This window comes from Pongo pygmaeus, chromosome 5 (genome assembly GCF_028885625.2).
Source record: "Pongo pygmaeus isolate AG05252 chromosome 5, NHGRI_mPonPyg2-v2.0_pri, whole genome shotgun sequence".
In the NCBI taxonomy this organism is placed as follows: domain Eukaryota; kingdom Metazoa; phylum Chordata; class Mammalia; order Primates; family Hominidae; genus Pongo; species Pongo pygmaeus.
In genome coordinates, this window is record NC_072378.2 from 110,499,825 (window position 1) to 110,523,931 (window position 24,107).

The following is a 24,107-nucleotide window of genomic DNA, read 5'->3' on the forward strand; positions in this document are numbered from 1 at the left end:
CATTAATTCATTTAGGATTATGGCCTCCAGCTCCACCCACGTTGCTGCAGAGGACGTGTTTCATTCTTTTTTATGGCAGTATAGTATTCCATGGTGTGTATGCACCACACTTTCTTTATCCAGTCCACTGCTGATGGGCACCTACGTTGTTTCCATGTCTTTGCTACTGTGAAGAGTGCTGTGATGAACATACAGGTGCATGTGTCTTTTTGGTATAACGATCTTTTTCCTTTGGGTAGATACCAAATAATGGGATTGCTGGGTCAAATGGTAGCTCTGTTTTAAGTTCTTTGAGAAATCTCCAAACTGCTTTCCACAGTGGCTGAACTAGTTTACATTCTCATCAACACTGTATAAGCACTCTCTTTTCTCCACAGCCTCACCAGCATCTGTTGTTTTTTATTGTTTCATAGAAGCCACTCTGACTGGTGTGAGATGGTATTTCACTGTGGTTTTGATTTGCATTTCTCTGATGATCAGTGATGATGAACTTTTTTCATATATTTGTTGGCTGCTTGTATGTCTTCTTTTGAGAAGTATCTGTTCATGTCCTTTGCCCATTTTTAATGGAGTTATTTGGTTTTTGCTTGTTGATTTAAGTTCTTTGTAGATTCTGGATATTAGACCTTTGTCAGATGCATAGTTTGAGAATATTTTGCAACCCATTCTGTAGGCTGTCTGTTTACTCTGTTGATGGTTTCTTTTGCTGTGCAGAAGCTCTTTCATTTCGTTAAGTCCCATTTGCCAATTTTTGGTTTTTGTTGCAATTGCTTTTAAGGGCTTAGCCAAAAATTCTTTGCCAAGGTCAATGTTGAGAAGGGTATTTCTTAGGTTTTCGTCTAGGATTTTTATAACTTGAGGTCTTATATTTAAATCTTTAATCCATCTTGAGATAACTTTTGTATATGGTGAAAGGTAAGGGTCTAGTTTTATTCTTCTGCATATGGCTAGCCAGCTATCCCAGCATCATTTATTGAATAGAAAGTCCTTTTTTTTTTTTTTGGTCAGCCTTGTTGATCAGATGGTTGTAGGCATACAGCTTTGTTTCTGAGCTTTCTATTCTGTTCCATTGGTCTATGTGTCTGTTTTTGTACTGGTATCACGCTCTTTTGGTTACTGTAGCCTTATAGTGTAGTTTGAACTCAGGTAGAGTGATGCCTCTGGCTTAATTCTTTTTACTTAGGATTGCTTTGGCTATTTGGTTCCATATGAATTTTAGAATAGTTTTTTTCTAACTCTGTGAAGAATAACATGGTAGTTTGATAGGAATAGCTTTGAATCTGTAAATTGCTTTGGGCAGTAGGGGCATTTTAATGATACTGATTCTTCCAACCCATTCGTGTGGAATGTTTTTCCATTTATTGGTGTCATCTCTGAGTTCTTTCAGCAGTGCTTTGTAGTTCTCCTTGTAGAGATCTTTCACCTCCTTGGTTAGGTGTATTCCTAGGTATTCCATTTTGTTCATGGCTATTGTAAATAGGACTGTGTTTTTTATTTGACTCTCAGTCTAGATATTTTTAGTGTATAGAAATACTACTGATTTTTGTACATTAATTTTGTATCCTGAAATCATACTAGAATCATTGACCAGTTCTAGTAGCCTCTTGGCAGAGTCTTTAGGGTTTTCTAAGTATAGAATCATATAGTCAGTGAAGAGAGATAGTTTGACTTGCTTTCCTATTTGGATGACTTTTATTTCTTTCTCTTGCCTTATTGCACTGGCTAGGTCTTTCTATATATATATTCTTATCTTCCCCAAGGCAGACTGAACCAAATGGGTATTTCCATTCTTGTGATTTCAAACATGTTATATAACAACACAAATTTGCCTTTCAAGTATTAATATACTGTGTTAAGGAAAATAATGAATAAAGAACACTGTAAAAATATTTAGTGGCTGCATAAATGCACATGTCATGGTTTTAAAGTATCTGTCCCATACTCTCTGACAATGGAGTGATCAGGCACGTGGGCCCTCAGCTACTTACTGTGTGACCTTGGGCAAACTATGTACCCTTCTGTTCCTCAATTTCCTCATCTGTAAAGTGGGTATAATAATAACATTTACTTCACAGGATTGTTGGGAGGCTTAAATGAAGTAATATATGTAAAGCTCTTAGGACAGGGCCTAGAGAGAGTAAGCACTCCACATGTTAGGTATTTGTATTAATATTTGAGAATGTCAATACCCAGACCCATGTGTGCCCAGACCCCTCTCAAGTCCCCTACAAGATCTGCCAGTCTCCTTCCTTAGAATGTTCACCTTCCTCACAAACTGTGTGCCTTCTAAACACTGTGTGCCTCCTAAGGGGCACCTGGGCATGGTGCCACCACCAAGCCATGCTGATAGCCCATCACTGGCCATGCAGGACACAGGCCCACTCTTCTATCATCAATGCTGAACAGAAAGGCTGAAAGCCAAAACAAGTAAACTGGCCTCCACACAACCGATCCAAACAGCCTGGGGCCTGGCAGTGCCAGGGGAAGAGCTTGAAAGGAAAAACAACCAAAAACAACACACAGGCTTGTCTTTGTCATGGCTGACCCAGCTCGCAGCCAGGCACGGAAACAGAGTGGCTTTATAAGAAAATGCCTTTCTTTCCACGCAGTAATTGAATCCAGTTGTGGCTTGAGGTTGTACATTAGTGGGGTTTTAAAAAGGTTTGTCTCTTAGACGCTTCTGCTCCAGCTGAGCAATCTTATATTTCTGTTAAATTCCTGTGAAGCAGCGTGCTAAAGCATCCATCATATCGTACAATCCTTTGGGATCTGACTCTCACACTCACCCAACAGATAAGCCAGGAATCCTTTAGGCTCTTTAAAAGCTAAACCTCTTGAGTGGAGTCCAGGACAACCCCTCTGGATACAGAATGCTGCTTTGCAGTAGATAGCATTTGGAGCAGTTCTAGGGCCGCTGAATTTTCAGGAGGCTTCAGGTTGACTTCAGCACCATTCCTCTTCAAGAGGGTTCTCTCTCCTTGTCCAATCAACACTCTTCTGGCGACCCTCTAAGGGGGAAGAGCTCAGCGGTGGCTAGGACAGGATGTTTCAGAGTCAGATTGGGTTGCATCTTGTCCCGTGGCTATCACTGCTGGCTGACAGCACACTTCACTGCTAATGAAATGAAACAGTCCCTGTTCTAGCAACTGCCACCCACATCAAGACATCAAGTCTTATACCACCAGTTGGAGTCCTGCCCTGGAGCCCTCAGGGGCACAGATTCAAAGGCCTTCGCCAGAAGCTCTTCACTAAAGCAGACTTTTTACAAAGTTTTAATGACTTTGGTCATCCTGCAATGATAAAATGATCCACGTGGGCAGTAGAGTGGGATATGGGTTGAATTAAGAAGAGTGAAGTTTCTTTTGTAGACATGAGTACACACTCTGTGCACTGGACTCTGGTTGTGTGGAAGCTACAAAGAGTGTGCAGTCTCTCCTGTCCTCGGCACCTTATGTGCCTCTGTCCTCCAGCTTCTCCCTGGTTTCAAAACGCTTTCACTCAGGGTGCTGGGTGGAAAGGAAATGGCACATATAGACACTTGGGAGAGTTTAGTAAAGACACTATTTGCAAAGGTGTGAGCAGGGTATGGGGTTGGGGGCTGGGGGGAGGGCTTCACCCCTGGCCTGAGGGTGAAGGGAACAGTCACTAGATCCAGAGACAGCAGAGTGGGAACTAACAGGAATCATGACACAGCCGACAGGCGACCCCACAGCAAGGGACAGGGGAATCCAGCCCCTGCAGCTTCAACCTCTGCTCTCCTGGGGGGCTCCCCAGCCACAGCCCACCAGAAGCCAGAGGGCAATGGGGCCTGTGGATGGCGCCATACGAGTCAGCCTCTGCCCTGCTCATGCCAGCTCTCCCCGGCACTGCCAGGCCCCAAGCTGTCTGGTTTGGTTATAGGGGAACCAGTTTGATTGTTTTGACTTTGGGCCATTTTGCCCAGGGCATAAGCAGAGCAGAGGCTGGATCTGGAAGAGCCAGTGGGAGGCACGCAGCATACACACCACACCTGGAGACCTCTAGAACTCAGGGACTAGGTTTTACTCATCTTTATATTCTAGAGCCTGGTGCATAGTGGCACATGATGGTTTTTTTTCAGAACAAATGTTAGAAAGAATGAATGAATGAAAGCGTACATACATACGTGGAAATGTAGCAGCACCAGGTGGCAGGTGAGGAAGCTCCAGAGGCAATACTATTGCACAGGAAGGAAACTGTCATGGGAGAGAGAACTCTGTGGCCTGGAGCAAGTGGAAGTGGCTTTATGAAGGAAGAAGGAAAGCACATTCTTAAAGGAGTGTGTGGTAGGTCAGCAGAGAGGGCATTCCAGGTGGAGGAAGCAGGAGCATGGAGGCAGGAGTGGGTGCCATGTGTCCAGGAAACAATAGTGCAGTGTGGTCAGAGTGGGAGGTTCATGCAGAGACCGGGAGGTGTTAGGCGGAGCAGAATACAGAAGGGTCTGGGTGGTGGCCAAGGAGTCCAGGATGTCCCCTGAATATGGTGGGCAAGCACTGGGACCCAGGCAACGGAGCAGCTGAGGGCAGGCCAGGAGGTACAAAGACCAGAGATTCCAGATAAGGACTCTTGGACAAGCCAGCTCAAGAAAGAAGGGCAGAGGTGCATGAAGTGAGAAAGAAGCAAAGGACTCAGTGCCTCGCTGGCCCGGGAAAGATGGAAGAGAAGGGCAGGCACCAGGACCAGTGAGGCTGGGTCTGGGTGGCTGGGAAGTGACAATGTTGGCAGCGCAGAACTCTGCTGCAGTCTCTCCCAGGGCCACCCCGCCCAGCAGTCATCCCTAGGGCTGCCAGACAACAGCACACAAGAGGACTGGAGTGGCTCCTAGAGGTCGTTACACCTTGAAAGTCCCCAAGGAAAAATGTTTCCCAGGCACAGGAGGGAGGGCAGCTATGTCAGCTCTCCCTAGACCAAGATCCCTCACCTCCTTTGGTCCTCAAAAATAGAACCTCAGGTCTGGCTTGGAGGAGGATCTCAGCCAGATCAGCACCTATCTCCACCCAGGCAGAGTCGGGGGAAGACAGGGATCGCCATTCCTCAGGCGCCTGGCCCTGAGGTCCCCTGCGCAGTCCAGTCTCCTTGGTTGCTGAGAGCTGACACCTCATGACCCTTAGAAGGGTTGGGACAATCCCCATCAGCAGCTCAAATGCACAGCAGTTATCAGAGGGAGGTCTCCCTGGCACCCTGCCCTTTGCCACGTGCTGCCCTGCTCGGTCACAGGCCCCCCGTCACCTGGTCTGTGTGCCAGGGCAGGAGTGGGACTCCAGGGAGGAGCTCCCCTTGCAAGCCCTGGGCCCTGCTGGCACCAATGTCCCAGCTTAAAAAATGAAAGTGAAAGAGAAAGATATCTGTACTAAAATATTTGTTGACTTTCTATCCTCTGGGGTAAAAGTGTGAGAAAAAAATTTAAAAAGAAATAAAATATCTGTTGATTTTCTAAAACCCACTGGGAATGAGACAGAAAAAAAATGAAGACAGGAAAAAAATGAAGACAAAGTTATCTCTTTGAGAGAAATGCTGTCCTGTGAATTTAAGCCCCAAGTGAATAAACTCATAAAAACTGATTGTGTTGGCCCCGGGTGGGGCGTGGAAAATGAGAAGCCTGAGACACAGCCCCACTGCTCAGGACCTCAGACTGTGGCCAAGCTCCCCGCCCCTGTTAGATTCCTAGGGCTGCTTTAACAAATCACCACAACAAATATGGTGGCTGCAGACCACAGAAATACACTCTCCCACGGTTCTGAGAGGGCAGAGGTCTGAAATCAAGGCGTCAGCTGTGCCATGCTCCCTCCAAAGGCTCTAGGGGAGAATCCTTCCTGTCCCTTCCAGCTTTTGGTGATACCCAGCTTTCCTTGGCTTGTGGCTGCATCGCTGCCAACTTTGCCTTTATCTGCACACGGGCTCCTCCTATTCTGTCTGTCTTCTCCTCTTCTGCCCTTTATAAGGACACTTGTCATTGGATTCAGAACCCACCTGGATAATCCAGATGATCTCATCTCAAGATCCTTATGAATTACCTCTGCAAAGATCCTCTTTTTAAATAAGGTCACATCCACAGTTCCAGGAGCTACGACGTGGATGTATCTTTTTGGGGGCCATCACTTACCCACCATCTGGCCCCCATCTTCATTCTCACCTTCACCGTGTTGTTTCTAGGTTGAGTTGTTTCCAGGTTGAGTTGAGTGTGAGACTCCACAATGAAGGCGGGAACAAAGATGGGGGGCAGGTGGTGGGTAAGCGATGGCCCCCAGAAAGATAAACAAGTTGCCTCATCGAAACAAACGAAAAAACAAGTTCTTTCTTTCCTGTTACCTGTTAAGCTGAGTCACTCATGCTTTCCCTCCTTCACTTAGCTATCACATTTCTCCAAAGTGTGGTTTGTATCAATACTTCTGTTTTTGACCTACCACTTACTTTTCAAAGCAATTTATTATAATGTTTTAAGCATACAGAAACATGTAAAGAACAATATGATTTTTTTAAATGTTAATGTTTTTCTCTCATTTACTCGTTTATAGCAAAATATAACATAGGATTTTCCATTTTAATCATTTTGAAATGTATGATTCCATTAATGATTCCCACTCACTTTTAAATGTTTTGTAATTGAGAGAACTCTTACTGGACAGGGATGAGGGTAAAAGCCAAAGTCTGCCAGTGTCCATCCTCAACCTTCTCAGCCCTTTACTAAATCAGATACTGCTAACCACACCACGCTTTTTTTTTTTTTTTTCCTGAGACAAGGTCTCATTATGTCACCCAAGCTGGAATGCAGTGGTATGATGGCTCACTGCAGCCTCGACCTCCTGGGCTCAAGCAAACCTCTTGCCTCAGTCTCCTGAGTAGCTGGGACTACAGGTGCACCACTGCCCCAGCTAACTTTTTTTTTTTTTTTGGTAGAAATGTGGTCTCAGCATCTTGCTCAGGCTGGTCTTGAACTCCTGGCCTCAAGTGATCCCCCTGTGCCTTGGCCTCCCAAAGTGTTGAGATTACAGCCACTGCACCTGGCCCACCCTTTTCTTAAAACTCCTCCCTCAGCTTCCCAGATCTGTGTTCTTTCCTTTCTCTACTATTTCTCTAGCCCCCTTCCTCTACTATTTCTCTAGCCCCCTTCTTCCTCATCTTCCTGGACTTGTCTGAGTTCCACTGAAGGCTGGACTTGTCTCTGAATCCACACTCGTATTTCCAACTGTCTTCTGCTCATCCCTACAAAGATGTCCTATTGAAACCTCAAACTCAGTATGTTCAAAAGTGGACCCATGATCCCTTCTTTCAACACTTGTGCTTCCTCCACGTTCGCCCCAATCTGTACACAGCACCACCACCCATGCAGTCACCCAGTGCAGCACCATCTTGTCCTTCGTTATCCACTCTGACTCATAACTTCCATCTCTATAGTAGCTTCTCCCTCCTGACGTCTTTTCCATTCTGACCCTTGATGTGAACGCCTGCCTTCCAGTGTCAGCCTGGAACTCTATAGTAGACATCTCACAGGCTTGCCTACATCCACCCTCTGTTTCTGTTCTATTTCCTATATTGTTAATAAATTGTTCTTCCTAAAACAGTTCTGGCCAGGCACAGTGGCTCACACCTATAATCCCAGCACTTTGGGAGGCTGAGGTGGGTGGATCACTTGAGCCCAGGAGCTCGAGACTAGCCTGGACAACACGGAGAAACCCCATTTTCTACAAAAAAAAAAAAAAAAGTACAAAAATAAGCCAGACTTGGTGGCATGCACCTGTGACCCCAGCTACTCGGGAGGCTGGGGTGGGAGGATGGATGGCTTTAGCCCAGGAAGCAGAGATCTCAATAGTACCACCGCACTCCAGCCTGGGCAACTGAGAGAGACTCTGTCTCAAACAAACAGACAGACAATTCTGATACATCTAGTCAAAAACCTTCATTAACTCTCACTACTTTGAGAATAAAGCCTGAACTCCATGGCTGAACCCTCAATGCTCCCTGAGGTGGCCCTCTCCCTCCACCTCCATGCCACATTTCCTTTGCTCCAGTCAAACAGACATGCTGCCTTTTCTCTGCACACATCCCACGCTTCCCTCCTTACCTGTCCCCATGCAGAGTGTGAGTTTCACATTATTCTAAAAGACCTCTTTTCTTTCTGTTAAAATAAGCGTAACAAAATAAGAGATACTGACTGAACAGAAGACTGTCAAATTCCACAAACTGGAATCATCCACCTCTTATTTCCTGTACCAAATAAAAAACACATCCCAGATTCTTCTTCTATGACAGGGTTACAAACAGAGCTTTGTATGCTCATGGAATTCACCAGCTAAGAGTGGAACCATCGCCTTTTGAAGACTCAAACATTTTCTTGGTGATTCACCTGTGAGGGAATGCATCAACCTTCCTGCTTCTAATTTCTTTGACAGAAAAGGGGTTCTGGTAGCAAACACTATCACTTCAAACTTGAAATCTTGTGAATGAGATTTCTAGGATGTCCAATAGTGCTAAAGATGTGATGCAAAAATTAAATGGAAACTTCAGCCTGCAGAAATGATGGGAGACACAAAGAGGATAGACTCTTAGGTGTTTCACTGCATGTTTATTTCTTGTACATTTCAGTTCCCAAGCCCTAGGCTTTACCAGGAGATGGCATCAGAATGCTGGTGAGAACACCTCACCAGTTCAGCCACACCAAAAGGAATGAATTCTTTGGAAAACCTAGGTGTGGCATCCTTTCATCCATTTGGAAAGATCTAAGTAGTATGTCCTTGTGTCTATATAATAGCTGAAGTTTTAGATTCTTCTTTTGGATCCTTTTTCCACTTAGTGCTATTTCTGTCCCTGCAGTCACTGAGATGTTCAAAAGCAGCTGAAGCTGCAGCTTTTGAAGCAGCAGGAGCACTGTGGGCACTCAAAGTCCTCAGAAATTCAGCCAAACACAAGTTAGGGAATTTTGGGTTTTCTTAGCCAAGAAGGGCATTCTGGTACATACAACCTGGGCTTGACCACTTGGTGGGCACTACTAGTGCTGTCACTGTTGGAAGGTTATACAATCTCTCTCAGCCTTTTTTTTCTCCTTTGTAAATGAAGAGTACTAAGATTGCTTTGTAGAGTTGTTGTAAGGATTAAAAATAACAACACATCAAGAGCCTAGCTCAGGATCTGGCACTGAAATGATTCTCAGTTAATAGTAAAATTGTTTATTTATTTATTTATTTATTCATCTATTTATTTTATTTTTTTGAGATGGAGTCCCACTCACTCTGTCACCCAGGCTGGAGTGCAGTGGCACAATCTTGGCTCACTGCAACCTCTGCCTCCCAGTTTCAAATGATTCTCTTGCCTCAGCCTCCTGAGTAGCTGGGATTACAGGCGTGCTCCACCAAGCCCAGTTAATTTTTGTATTTTTAGTAGGAATGGGGTTTCATCATGTTGGCCAGGCTGGTCTCAAACTCCTGACCTCAAGTGACCCTTCCGCCTCGGCATCCCAAAGTGCTGGGATTACAGGTGTGAACCACCACACCCAGCCATAAAATTATTTTTAATACTGTAAATTTTGGGTGAAAAGGAAGACTAGGTTGTCCTTCCTTAAGAATCCCTTGTGTATATATAAGATATAAGGGATTTTTCTTTAAAGAAAAATAACCCGTCTATTAGTTAATGTATACCCTTCAGATTTGTGTCCTGGGAACACACGTTTGCAGTTGATCTATTAAATTTTTAATATTATTTTCCGTTATTTCTTAGATATGACACTGACAATTCTTACATTTAAAAGCAAAATCTTCATGTTTGTCATATCCTCCCATAGGCAAGGAGAGTTTCACTGTCTGTGGGAGATTAATGCCCCAAGGATATTCCCACTATTCCCAGAACAGAGCTCGACCTTCATCCAAGGGCCCTCCTCTGCCCCACTTTTACTTCCTGTGGGCTGGGTGAGGCTTCATCCCAACTCCAGGGATCCACCAGGTGGCCCAGATGAGGCCCCAGTGAAGATCGGGCATAGTCATTGGTTCAGAGATGGGCATGTGACCTACGCCAAGCCAATCAGAGAGTCCCTAGGGCATTGTGGGAGCCACTAGAAAAGACCTTCACTCTTCCCTGCAGGACACAAACCTGAGAGGGCAGGAAGCCCACGCTGCCGCCACGGGGTCACCACAGGGAGCCTGGTGAGGACGCGGGTAGGAAGGCAGGCCAAGCAGTGAGGGACATTCAATGAGGGACATTCAATGGAACAGAATGAGGTTTGAGCACTGGAGGAAAAATCCAGAGTTGAAATAGCAGAAGGGGCAAAGGGTGAAGGAATTAGAGGATGAAAGAGAAGACCAGGGGAAGAGGAGCCTGAGGACAGAGGGAAGGATTAAACAGGGAAACCGAAGGAGGCAAAGGAGAGGGGCAGCTTCCCGAGCCTCCCCTGAGGCCCAGCTCCCCCCATGCCTCCACCTCCTTCTCAAGGTCCTCCTCCTCCACCACTACTAGCTAGAAATTCAGCTACTAGACTTTAAAAACGTGCAACTTCCCTGGTATAGCTTCCTTTTGGGAAGTTATTTGAAGGAATTATAAATTATGCACAAAAAATTATGAGTAAAGGCATTCATCACACCTTATTTAAGATAATAGAAAGTTGTAAACAATATAAATGTCCCACATATGCATATGGAATATTAATCCATTTTGTTTGTATATACATATATATAGTATATATATATATGTATTTCATACTCAATCTCAGAGGAAATACACAAAAATGTTATTAACAGTGGCTGTTTGGTAGTGAGATTATGAGAGGTATTTGTTTATTTATTTGCTTATTTGTACATTCTAACTGATTGTATAAAGAACATATATTATTTGCAGAGTAAAAAGAATAGAAAATAACCAAATGTCAAGACTGCAATGGGGTGGAGCCCAGCTGCTGCGGATGTTGCCAAGGGCCCTTCCCGAGAGAGCCAGGTGGGGTACTCACATGCCACCTTCTCCTTAGGTGGAGCCACCGCCTGTGGCCTCCTGTGGGGCCAGCCTGGACTGCAGCTGCCAGGACCTAGTGATGGCCCCAAACCTGAGAGTGGGCCCAGAGTCCCACCCCGCTAACCCTGCTGAAAAAGGCCACAGGGCACATGAAGCCTTTGCTTCTTGGATCAGGTCACGCTCTCCAGTTTTCCTTCCAGGCGGACAGGCAATGCACTAAAGAACAGCTGCAGAGGAAAGGCTGGACCAGGTGTGCTGGGAGTCACCAGGAGCAAGGTGGTGAAGGTGAGTTTTCTCCTGAGCCCCTCCTGGGACTCATTAGCACCTCACCATCTGCTGGGAACCATCTTTACAAATGTAATTGTGCCTGTTGGGGAAAGACAGGTTTTCTGTTCTTTTGTTTTGTTTTGTTGTTTGTTTGTTTTCTTAAAGACAGAAAAGGCTTTTTCATTTTCTGAAACCCTTTCAAATGTGCTCAACCTTCTCCAGTGGGTAGCAGATCTCTTAATTACATCTTGGGCGGGTCCAAGATTTTACCATTGTTTTCAGGTACTAACCCTCAGTCCACTTTAAAACATCAATTCCAAACTTGATTCTACTCTCACCTCATCTCCCAGCGCCACTGCCCTCCCCCGGTCCAGTGCAAGCTTGGACCTGGACCCTGAATGAGGGAGGTCTATTTCTGGGACACTCCTCCACTCTCGCTTTCCGCTTTGGGAACTAGTTCCTCTAGTGCGCTGGGCTGAGAGGTAGGACAGAGAAAGGGCAGAGGGTCGTAAACTAACAGGGCAGCGGTAGCCTTCTCTCTAGTGGTGTCCCATTGGGACTGGCTGTGAGGCAGGCATTGACGTGCTAGCTTTCTCTGGAAGACACTTCTGGGTTCTTTTAGAGAGACTTGAAGGGCACGGATATGGTAAATCCAGACTCAACCACCTCCATGCCCCTCAACTCCCATGACTGAATATATACTCTACGGACTCTTTGAGCTCAAGCTCCCCGGTAAATAGGAGAGAGAACCCTGTTAGGGTAGGGATGGAACAAATCCAGCTGCCTTCTAAGTAGCATCCACTTGAACTGCAGGAAATGCATTTTCTGGCCCTGACCAACTGGGTGAGTACAGACTGCCCCTGCAGCTCTTCTTTCTGCCCTTTCTTCTTTCTCCAAGACCCTCCTCTATCCCTAATGATGTATGAATAAGCCAGCAAATCCTTTTCCTAATCAAGTGTCCAACGGGGGAGCTACTTTACATCCCAATATTTGTGGAACCAATTTATTAGAACCTTACTAGGGAGAAAGCACAGCCACCCCATTACCCATAACCACAGGAAGGGCAGGAAGTCTCCTCTCCTCACACATCCTGTGCTCCAGTGAGCCTTAGACTTATTTCTCTCTCTCCCTCCTTCCCAGTCTTACTTAGAAGGTGGAGTTGGCGGTAACACAGCCACATATGTCACCTCTTAGGAATCCTTGGTTCTCAGCTCTGGTGGGTGTCAGCTCAGGCAAAGAGTACTTCTCTGTCCTCACTTTTGGGTCCTGGAAGCTTCCACAGAAAGACTCCCCATTCATACTTGTTGCATGTTTAGAGTAGTTGAAGTTCCACTTCCAGAACTCTTCATTCTTTTTGTAGAGCCAGAATTTTATCTGGTATCATTGTCCTGCTTGAAGGACATCCCTTAACATTTCTTATAGTATAGGTCCTCAGAAGATCTTTTTTTTTAGCTTTTATATATTTGAAAAAGTCTTTTGCATTTGTTTTTGAAAGACATTTTTGCTGGGTATAGAATTAGTGGCCATTTCATGTGAAAGACCAAAAAAAAAAAAAACCAAAAACCTAGAATTCTAGGTTGACAATATTTTTCTCTGATTACTTTAAAGATTATTGTTCCTCTGTCTTCTTACTTGCTTTGCTTCTGACATGAACTCTGCTGCCATTCTTATCTTTGTTCTCCTGTTTCTCACAGGAAAATAATTTTTTTCCTGTGGTTAATTTTAAGATTTTCTCTTTATCACTGGTATTGAGCAATTTGATTATGATTTGTCTTGTTATAATTTCCTTCATGTTTCTCTTGCTTGAATTTTACCTTGCTGAGTGCTGGATATTCTTTTTCTTTTTATTTTTTTGAGATGGAGTCTCACTTTGTTGCCCAGGCTGGAGTTCAGTGGTGCAATCTCAGCTCAGTATAACCTCCTCCTCCCAGGTTCAAACGATTCTCCTGCCTCAGCCTCCTGAGTAACTGGGACTACAGGCACCTCCCCCACCACACCTGGCTAATTGTTGTATTTTTAGAAGACACAGAGTTTCACCATGTTTGAGGCCAGGCTGGTCTCAAAATCCTAACCTCAAGTGATCCACCTTCCTCGGTCTCCCAAAGTGCTGGGATTATAGGTGTGAGCCACCATGCCTGGCCTGGATATTCTTTAAAAAACAAACAAACACACAAAAAAACTTTTGAGTGTTGTTCTAGGACACAGTTAATTTACTTGAAAACAGTTTGATCCTTTCATGACTTGTTTTTTGTTTGTTTGTTTGTTTTGTTTTTTAGATGGAGTTTCCCTCTTGTTGCCTAGGCTGGAGAGCGATGCGCGGTCTCCATTCACTGCAACCTCTGCCTCCTAGGTTCAAGCGATTCTCCTGCCTCAGCCTCACGAGTAGCTGGGATTACTGGCTTGCGCCACCACACCTGGCTAATTTTGTGTTTTTAGTAGAGACGGGGTTTCTCCATGTTGGTCAGGCTTGTCTCGAACTCCCGACCTCAGATGATCCACCCTCCTCGGCCTCCCAAAGTGCTGGGATTACAGGGTTGAGAAGCCATGCCCGGCCTTTTTTTTTTTTTCAAAAAAAAAAAAAAAAAAAGATACAGAGTCTCACTATGTTGCCCAGGCTGGTCTTGAACTCCTGGCTTGAACAGCCATCCTGCCTCAGCCCTCACCCTCCTGGGTAGCTGGGACTGCAGGCACGCACCACGGTGCCAGCCAAGACTTGCATTTAAGCCTTGTTAGGAGGGGCCGCAGGAGCTTTTAGAGTAAGCTGAATTGGGCTGCATTACTGAGACAATACTCAGAGTGTTCTACTCAGTGCCCCATGAATTAGAAGGTTTTCAACTGTGGCTGGTGGCCACAGGGGCTATTCTCTGGCTGGTGGGAGCTCTAGGAATGGTTCCCTCTAATCTTTTTGGGTGATTCTTTTTCTGGCCTCATTTCTTTTCCTCACATGCATGTGCTGATCAATACTGCGCTGAAGACCCAAAGATGACACTCTGCAGAGCCCAGAGTTCTCTCTGTGTGCAGCTTTCTTCTCTCCAGTATTCTCTCCTGTGAGTTCTAGGTGCAGAAGTGTCCCTGGGACCCCAGCCCCATCCCTCTACACAGGGATATGGCTGTGCTCCACCTGTACTCTGTGTCCCTGTTCCATGGCCTAGAAAGTCTCTCCAGGCAGCAAGCTGGGGCAATCATAGGACTCACCTCACTTGTTTCCATTCGGGAATCATTGTCCTGTGCCACCTGTGCTCCAATGTCTGAAAATCGTTGGTTCGAATATTTGATCTGTTTTTTTTACTTGTTTCAGAACCTTAGTTTTAGTGTGCATTTCCTGGAATTCCTGGAATTGTGGATGTTAGCTCTGAGCTTGGCTTTAAAAATCATCTAATTGCATATCTTCCATTTGCCAGTGAAGAAACTGAGATAGGAGAAAGGACGGTGCCTGAGTCTGCAGCAGACCCTGAACTGGGCCACATCTCCCAACTTGAGATTGAAGTCGCTTTGAAAGCAGTGAGCGCCTGGGAGAAAAGAAGCGGCTTGGGGAACTTCAAGTCAAGACTCTTTTGGGTCAGAGACTAAGGAGGCTCTGTTGCTGCCTGTGTCTCACTGTCTTCTTCATTCCAACATCTGCCATGTTTTGTGCAATAATGTTGGCCTCTTGCCTCAATTTCTGCATTGATAATGTAGAGGCTTCCATTCCCTCTGATGCCTTCTACTAAGTCAGTCCCACAATAATTGAAGGATATCATGGAATCTCAGCACCAAGAAGAGGTAGATAGCAGAGCTAGGGTTTGAGCTGAAGCCTCAAGGACCTCCCAAGGGAGCCTGAAGATCATCAGAACCAAGCTATCATTTTACAGAAAAGGAAACTAAAACCTGGGCAGGTTCACTGGTACACTCAGGCAGGCTAAGATCTGGGTGATGCACCTAGATACTCATCTCTGAAAGATACTGGGCTTAAGTCTTACCCAGTCAGCTCTTAAGGGTTTGTATTTTTAATGTATGTTCAGCTCACTGCATTCTTTGCCCACAAGAACCACTCCAAACCCAATGGAACTCGATATCAGCTTTTCCATGTGTTTTTTGTCCATGTTATCTGAACACTTTTAACAGTCGCTTTGCTTGTTCACCCACACAGTGGGTGAGACTTCCCGACAGGAGCCTGGGGTCACTATGAGGGGAAGTTTTTAGAGAGGAGGGCCAAATGTCAGAGAAGGAGGAAGAAGAAGGAAGGAAGCAATGAAAGCAATAAACCTATTTCTCAGGTCATTTTAAAAACCTCAACTCTGGGACATTGAGCAGATAGTATCTATTTTTCTTTGCTTTGGGTATTTTTAAAGACACTGCCCCTCCCCATTTACTTTAATACAATACTAAGCACACATTTCTCAGCACGTAACAAGTCAGGATGTTCCAGGTTTTGATGCACGGGTCAAACTTTGCTTTGCCTTGTTGACCAGCCTTGTTGACAATAGGGCCTTTCATTGCAGGAGCACATGAATCCGGGCAACGTGACTTAAGAGCTGGCTGATGTTCCAGGACAGCACAAAAGAACGGAACTTGTTTTCATGCTATGAGTGCGCAAACCAACGGGCAGTTTTTGGGGTTACTCGTGATTGCTCCTTGGTCCAGAGTTCAGGCAGCAATCTGAGCCACTCAACTGCTCTTCTTTACCCCTCTACCTCTGCAGTTCATTGGGGGCCAGAGCTGGGCCAAGCTCCTGGGACAGAAGGAGGAGGTGGGCCCAGGAAAGTCCACTTGGGGTAACGCACAATTTGTACATAAAAAAGAAATGTTCACCTCTTTGTATGTACCGTGGTAATTATTTTACCTTATTTTATGAACTTGCACATTTTCAGAGAGAGTTAAATTAAGCAGAGTCTGAAAGTGGAGAATTCTCACATAGATAAAAGAATGGGGACCTGAAATTGGGTCATCAGGAGGTGTCTTGTGGCAAAATACACTTAGTATCGAACTGAAGGAAGAAATATTTCAAACATTTTCTTTAAGGAAAACTTAATGGATGTGACTTAATATTGTCCAGACTGACCTAGCAGCACGAGGTGGTGCCTTCAAGGACTTTTCATCTCAATCCACAGGAAAAGGGTTCGATTTAGATGAGAAAGAGGGAGCGGGGCACAGCTAGACTGGAGAGGCATCCTGTCCACGGATTAGTCTTCACTCTTCATGTGGGCAGTAGAATGGTAAACGGGGCCTTCTTAAAACAGCAACTCCCAAACACTGGGAGGTTGATGTGCGTCCTAAACCCTCACTGATTCATGACGTTCGGCACAGTGTGGGGCCTCCCGAAAATGGTGCTGATCATATGGAGTTTGTGGAACATCTCCTGTGTGTACTACTGGGACTCTACTATCCTCCGTGATCACAATTTCACAGGGAGCCAGTCGCCTAGGAGATCTCACGGGGTGTCCAATCTTTTGGCTTCCCTGGGCCACATTGGAAGAAGACGAATTGTCTTGCACCACACATAAAATACACTAACACTAATGATAGCTGATGAGCTAAAAAAGAAAATTGCAAAAATATCTCAATGCTTTAAGAAAGTTTACAAATTTGTGTTGGGCTGCATTCAAAGCCATCTTAGGCCACATGTGGCCCATGGGCCATGGGTTGGACAAGCTTGAAGATAGCCATGAGACTACTGATGACAAGAATAAAGGTGGTTTATTGAATCCGTACTGTGTACTGGACTCTTCACATGCAGAGCCTCATTTAATGCTCGTAACAATCTCAGGAAGCTGGGACAAGCATATCCCCCATCTTACAGAGGAGGAAGCCCACTCAGAGAAGCTAAGGAACTAACCCAAGATCACATAACTAGAGTGGGGATTCAAACCCAGACAATGTGGAACCACAGACCACATCTTACCCATCAGCTGTTGTAAGTACACAGGCAAACCAGAGCAGGAGGGCAGAAAAAAGGAGGAGATATATGGGGGTTATAAGCAAGGTGTGGGTTATAAGGAAGATCAGTTGACATCTTCTATGAATCTCCTGAAACCAGGATGAAGAATTCCAGACCAAAAGGCTATAGAGAGAGAAAAAAACTCCTGCTCCAAGTGAGAAAGAAGAGAAAGAGTGTTGATGGTAAAATATCAGTGAGACGTTGTGATTTATGCCCTTTGTCTTTTTCTTTCTGGCTCCGCTAGCAACAGTTAAGTAGTATGAATGTAAATGCTCAGTAACACGCCGGCGAGACTGTTCCACCAGGCACAGCATCCCTGGTAAACAGAAATGCATGCTAATTTCTGCTCCGTTAAGCACAGGAAACATCACTAGGGGCTGCCCAGTGGAAAGGAACAAAAAGCAGATGGAAAAATGTTTAAATCTCAAGTTTATGTGAGAACAGAAAAGAAGGAACATGTTGTAAATTATTTTTTGAACTATTAAGCTACTAACAAAATCCTAACACCAAGACAGACAACAGGGGTGGTAAAAGGGGAAGGAAAGACAGAGTCACAATGGAGACGCTTTTGCTACAGCATATCGTTAACTGCCACATTTTTCTGGAGTATCTGAAAATATCAGTCTTGGAAATACCTATGCATTATTTTTTCAGAGGTGTGTGTCTATAGCCTCAGGGCTGGAGCTGGAAAACAAACAAGCTATTGCCATGAGCTCATGCTGGAGTCTGTGTAAATTGTTTCCTCTCCTTATGTATAATGTTTCTAATTAGGACTGTTACAGAGGATGAGCTCTGTGGGCTGTTGAATTGACTCTTTGTGCTCACTGCAAATCTAGGACTTTCTGCCTGCCCATGCTTGGGCCGACCTGCTTCTCAGATGCATCAGTAGATGGGGAAGGTGACCCTGTCCTGCTTCCTGATGTCTGATATCAGGGCTGTTGGAGAAATACCCAAGAGATATGCTGTCACCCCTGGAGTGAATAGATACATGACTCTGGTTTCTAGATGCCTAACTCTTGTTTCTAGTTGGCCCTTTTATCCAATTATACCTCTAATAAACAAAAGTCCATTCTGAGGTCATTTCTCTGAGACAACTATTTACCTAAAAGTTGTAGGGTGAGCAGTAGACACTAGTTCCTCCCTCTGCATCGAGAATTTAATAAATGGGCTGGGCACGGTGGCTCACACATGTAATCCCAGCACTTCGGGAGGCCAAGGTGGGTGGATCTCTTGAGATCAGGAGTTTGAGACCCGCCTGGCCAACATGGTGAAACCCCATCTCTACTAAAAATACAGAAATTATCTGAGTGTTGTGGTACATGCCTGTAATCCCAGCTACCCGGGAGGCTGAGGCAGGAGAATCATTTGAACCCAGAAGGTGGAGGTTGCAGTGAGCCAAGATTGTGCTACTGCACTCTAGCCTCGGTGATGGAGCGAGACGCCATCTCAAAATAAATAAATAAATAAATAAATTTTGAAAGAATTTTGGAAATGTTTAGGGAAAGTGGAGTAGGACTCTGCTTCCCCAAGATGCTGAGGCTTTGCAGAGAGGATGTGACCCGGAGGGTATGAGTCTCCCTGGCTTGGACCCACTCCTGCTCCCGACCTCTGACATGTTTCTAGGTCAGACACACTTAGAAAATTAATCCTCAGCCATCTGAGTAGCTGATTGTCAGCAGACAATTCCCTTCCACCGGTAAAACTTCAGTCAGCTACGCTGGGCGATACATAGAAATACAGTATTGGCTTGGCTTAGAGGTCTCTGGACACTTGGTCCCAGAGGACCAAGTAAAGGTTGCTTGTTGATCTAGTATGACATTCCCACTGTGGGACCTGTTAGGCTCCATACTGAAGAGGTGCCAGGAATTCAAGGAGAGTGGAGGCTGGTGCTGAAAAGCTTCCCCCAGTGATTCTGATATGCTCAGAGAGGGTGATGGTGGTGGTCTTGGGCAGGCTTCCCATTGTGTCAGGCCCACGGTATCACTAATTCTTGTCCAGACCTGCAGAGCCAGAATAGCCCAGCCCACAGAGCAGAAGCCACAGTGTAAGAAGCCCAACCTGGGCCAGAAAGCCTGACGATGCCAGAAAAAAAATCCCCATCAGTGTGGTGCCATGGAAACCCTAGACAGCAGGCAGATCTTTCTGCCTACGAGCCCATTGGCACCTCCCTGGGAACTGGGAGCTGAGTAGGGAGGTAAATCCCGGAAGCCAACAGAACACAGGTTTCATGGAGAGCCTGGATGGAAACCAGCAGTAGGGGACTGCTGCTCGGCACTGCGGATGTGCTCATGCCTTGCACCTGGTGGTTTGCCAGTGGACAACTTCTCCATGACCTAGTTTTCTACCTGGTCTGAAATGAGAAAAATAAGTACAGCATAGCAAGTTTTTCATTAAACTAAATTTGTTCTATTTAAAGAACTGCCGTTTGTTCTGGAACTATGTCCTTTCTACTTTTTTTGGTGGAAGAAAAGTACTTTTAAGGAACAGATGTGACAATGTGGTAGTGGACAACAACATTTTTTGGTGTTGCTTTTTAATATTTCTATTTGTCAAAATAAAACCTGGCAACACTGTGTTAGTCCTCGTTTTGTTTGTTTGCATGCTTGCTTTTGCTTCTGTGTGTGGTGGATTAGGGATGGACACAAACTCTTTGGAACTTTTCATACCGAAATGTGCCCCTAATTTGCCTTCTCTTAAATCTGGGCTGGCCTTAGTGACTTACTTGACTAATAAAATGTGGTGCGCATGACCGCGTAGGTCTTCTGAAACTAGATCAGGGGAAGCCCTGCAGCTTCCTTTCCAGGCCTCTTGGAACCCAGCTGCCATGCTGTTAGGAAGCCCAAGTGGCCAAGGCAGAGGCCCAGACAGAGAGGAAGCAAATACCTACATGTTTTGCTTCGGTTAATCACTCCAGTAAAGTTACTAAAAGACAAAAACCACAACATTTCTTTTTCTTTCTGAGATGGAGTCTTGCTCTGTCACCCAGAGCTGGAGTGCAGTGGTGCGATCTTACCTCACTGCAACCTCTGTCTCCCTGGGTTCAAGCAATTCTCCTGCCTCAGCCTCCCGAGTAGCTGGGACTTGTACAGGCACTTGCCACCATGCCCGGCTAATTTTTGTATTTTTAGTAGAGACAGGGTTTCACCATGTTGGACAGGCTGTTCTCAAACTCCTGACCTCGTGATCCGCCCACCTCAGCCTCCCAAAGTGCTGGGATTACAGGCATGAGCCACCGCGCCCGGCCCACAACATTTTTAGAGACAAAAATATCTACATTACATATTCTACTTTACAGATTATGTGGCTTTGAACAATGCTCTATTTTTAAATCTCATCATTTCCTTTAATTACACATTATTATGTGTTCATATGGGTATGTGGTACAAAATTCAAAAGGTGCAAAAGAATACAATGAAAAGTAAGTTTTCTTTTCATCCCAGCCACCCAAAGGTAACCAGAGTAGTCAGGTTCTTGTGTATTCTCCCGAAGATACCAAGCCATAGAAAAATATATATACATCTATTTTTTTTATTTTTAATGAAGGCCAGCCCCTGCGCTGTGGTTGTTTCACCAATAATACTATCCTGTGAGGCCTCTCAAGAAACAGCCACCTTTCTGTTGGCCAGGTGAGAGCATGTTTCCTTGTATAATACCTTTTTTATGCAAGTAGAAATTTACCATACCCAGTGTTCTGCTCCTCACATTTCTTACCTAACAATAAATTTGGGAGATAAATAACTTATCATCTCTCTTGTCATAACTATATTCCCTATCACAGCACCTTCTGCATGCAACAGGTGCTCAGGAAATGCTTTTTAGCTAGTGGTAATGGCAGTTTCCTGTTGAGAACTGAAGTATGGAAAAGCTGTTTACAACCATACACCACCATAGAAACGTAAGAAATGGTCATGACTGTGTGTAGCTGCTATGAAACGAAGTAGGTCCTGTGTTGATCAATGTTCCTTCTGTTTTAATGGCCAAACTCAAACTAGAGTGTCCACTTCTTCCCCTGGGTTCCACGCTCAGCAGAGCGGAGGCTGTCAGTCCAGACAATGCTATTTAACAGAAGCCAGAAGGTGAACTTCCTGTTAAGTCAAGCTCGTAAAGTCACAGAGAAGGTGAAATGGTTGGGGCAGAAAAGGACCTCAAGAGAATGGTTTATTTACTCTAGAGGAGAGGCTGCCGAGTGACTTTTATAGCCTAAGGGAGCCTCAAACAGGAAGGAAAGGGCTAGAACCACAGGAAAAGTAGAGTGAGCTTCAGAAAGATCTCTGAGCCAGGTGCGGTGGCATGCGCCTATAGTCCCAGCCACTGGGGAGGCTGAGGCAGGAGGATCTCTTGAGCCCAGGAGTTCAAGGCTGCAGCAAGCTATGATCACTCCACTGCACTCTAGCCTGGGTGACAGAGCAAGACCCTGTCTCCAAAAATAAAAAATAAGAATAAAAAGATCTCTGGGATAGCACTATGGACTGCAGCCTCCACCCCAACATTCTGGCAGGAGCCCCCTACCTTTGCTAGCACATATGGCCCTTTCGTAGGATTGAGGCAGACCCAGCTGAGAGGACTCAGGTATTCAGTGGAGGAAGGCTTTGTCCCAGGACAAGACTTCAGTGCAGGGCGCCAGCTGGATTTCAGCCACACTCGCCCCATCCTTGTGCAAAGTGCGAACTCCCACCCCTAGGCAAAGGGTCGTGTCCCTTCCCCCAGGTGTCATTCATTTGTTCATTAGATATATATATATTGATACCTACTACATGTCATGCACCATACTAGGTACTGGGAACACAGCATGAACAAGGCAGGCTCCCAGCTCATAAGGAGTTTATTTCCTAATGGGAAAGATACAACAAATCTGCAAGAAAGGCAATTTCAGAGTGAAAAGTGCAAAGAATGTATATGGGATAACCTGAGAGTGACGTGAGGGTGGTGGGCAGTGTTTGGCCAGAGTAGTCAAGAAAGGCCTTTTTGAAAAGGAGACCCCTCAATTCCAGGCTCCAGGCTGGAGTCCTTTGAGACTCTTTCCCCTCCTTTTCCATCCCTCAAGTGGGTTTGAGCCAGGGTCTTATGTTTCCTGGTGGAAACAGCCTCCAAGATAGCTCCTAATGAGCTTCCTTCTTGGTGTCCCTGCCCTTGAGTAGTCTCTTTCCACATAGTCTCAGGGTTGGTCTGTGTGGCCAATAGAACACAGTAGAAGTGATGGTTGTCACTCCCAAGGCTAAGTCATCAGACACTTCATGCTGCCCTGCCCTGCCCTCTCTGTCTCTCTCTCAGGTTGCTTGCTCTGGGGGAAGTGAGCTGCTGTGTTATAAACAACCACATGGCAAGGAACTGAGGCCTCCTGCCAACAGCCATGCACATGAGTGAGCTTGGAAGCAGATTCTGCAGCCCCAGTCAAGGCTTCAGATAACTGAAGCCCCAACTGACATCATGATTACAACCTCATGAGATTCCCTGATTCAGAACCATCCAACTAAGCTGCTCTCAAATTCTCTTTTTTTCTTTAATGAACGAGGCAATTTATTAACCCAGGATCGTTTGTTTTAATGCTTCTTGTTGGCAGCTGCCACCTATCCAGCGATTCTGTCCAGATCTTTCTGACCCTGAGGTGTCAGTTTGTGGCCCCTATCTTGGTCCTTTTCCACCATTTTCAGCCCCTCCAGGGCTTGGAGGACGCAGTGGGCCACACTCTTGGAGACTCGGCTGACGTGGCTGGGCAGGACACCATTTATCTGACATTCCCCATAGATCTTGGTCATGGAGACAACCCCAGCGCCACCTTGGCGGTATAAGCAGCTCATGTGTAGAACCAGTTCTCATCTCAGAGTAAGCTCTTTGTGCTTGGCCAGTTTTGTAGTATCCACCCATTCAGGGACTTTCAGCTTCCCGGACTTTTTGAGGAAGGCTACCAGAGCTCTGATGAACTCCTGCTGATTCACGTCTTCTACAGTAACTCCAGGAATCATGACACCTCTGCACTGCCAGCCAGGGGAACAGCTGTTCTCAAATTCTCAAAAGAACACTTGTTATTTTAAGCCACTAAGGTTGGTGGTTGGTTGTTACACAGCACTAGATAACCAATACACAATAGACAGCCCTTACACATCGATCTCACTGCACCCTGCAATCCAGACCTCCTTGTCTCCTGTGTCCTGTCCAGCATCTAGCCTGCCCAGTACTCAACTGCAGCATCTAGCCTGCCCAGTATTCAACTGTGACACTGTCCCAACCCCCTCAAAGACCATCCCCCACCCCATATTTCTCAATCACCTCCAGGAAAAAGGTTAAATCAGCCTGGTTTCTAAGTCTGTCCATAAATCTAATTCTGCAAGCATTTATTGCAAATTTGTGATGTGTTTAGCTTAGTGTTTCATGTTGCAGGGAAAACACAAGAACTATTTATTATAGTCCCCGTCCTTGGTGTTGTTGGTAAGATAGACTAATATCTCTGAAACAATCAGAAGACAGTGCAGAATAGTTAATCAAAGGCTTATGGGGTTGACAGAAAGTGTTAAGTGAGAGGTTGGAGAGCTCCCTGTTGGCCGGAGGTGAGGAGCAGGGAGAAGCTGGGGCCTGGGTCAGTCCAGCACAGGCAAGGGAAGAAGGGTAGGGCCCAGAAAAGCAGAGAGGCTGAGAGCAGAGGTCGGTTTAGGGAAACAAAGCCTGGGCCAGCTGAAGATATAGAGGGCCTTGAAAGCCTGGTGGAAGAACCCAGGAGGTGGAGGTTGCAGAATTCACTGCAACCTCCGCCTCCTGGGTTCAAGCAATTCTCCAGCCTCAGCCTCCCTGGGTTATAATTGGGTGGATTTATAACCCAATCCAGTGGGCAATAAACAGTGCTGTGAACCTATTTAGATCGATGAGATTAAAGGTAGGGAGTGAGATGGAAAGAAGATGGAGAGGAAAAGAAGGTGGGAAAAGAGATCGGGGCTGGGGCAAAATGAATTTGGAGTGATTTGCCATCACTGAGATGTGA

At 45.5% G+C, this 24,107-nt stretch overlaps 1 pseudogene; it reads right to left on the reverse strand.

The window, feature by feature from the left end:
* Window positions 1-22,674: 22,674 nt before the first annotated feature.
* LOC129039098 (small ribosomal subunit protein eS19-like) lies at window positions 22,675-23,097 on the reverse strand (annotated as a pseudogene).
* Between the last annotated feature and the right edge of the window lie 1,010 nt (window positions 23,098-24,107).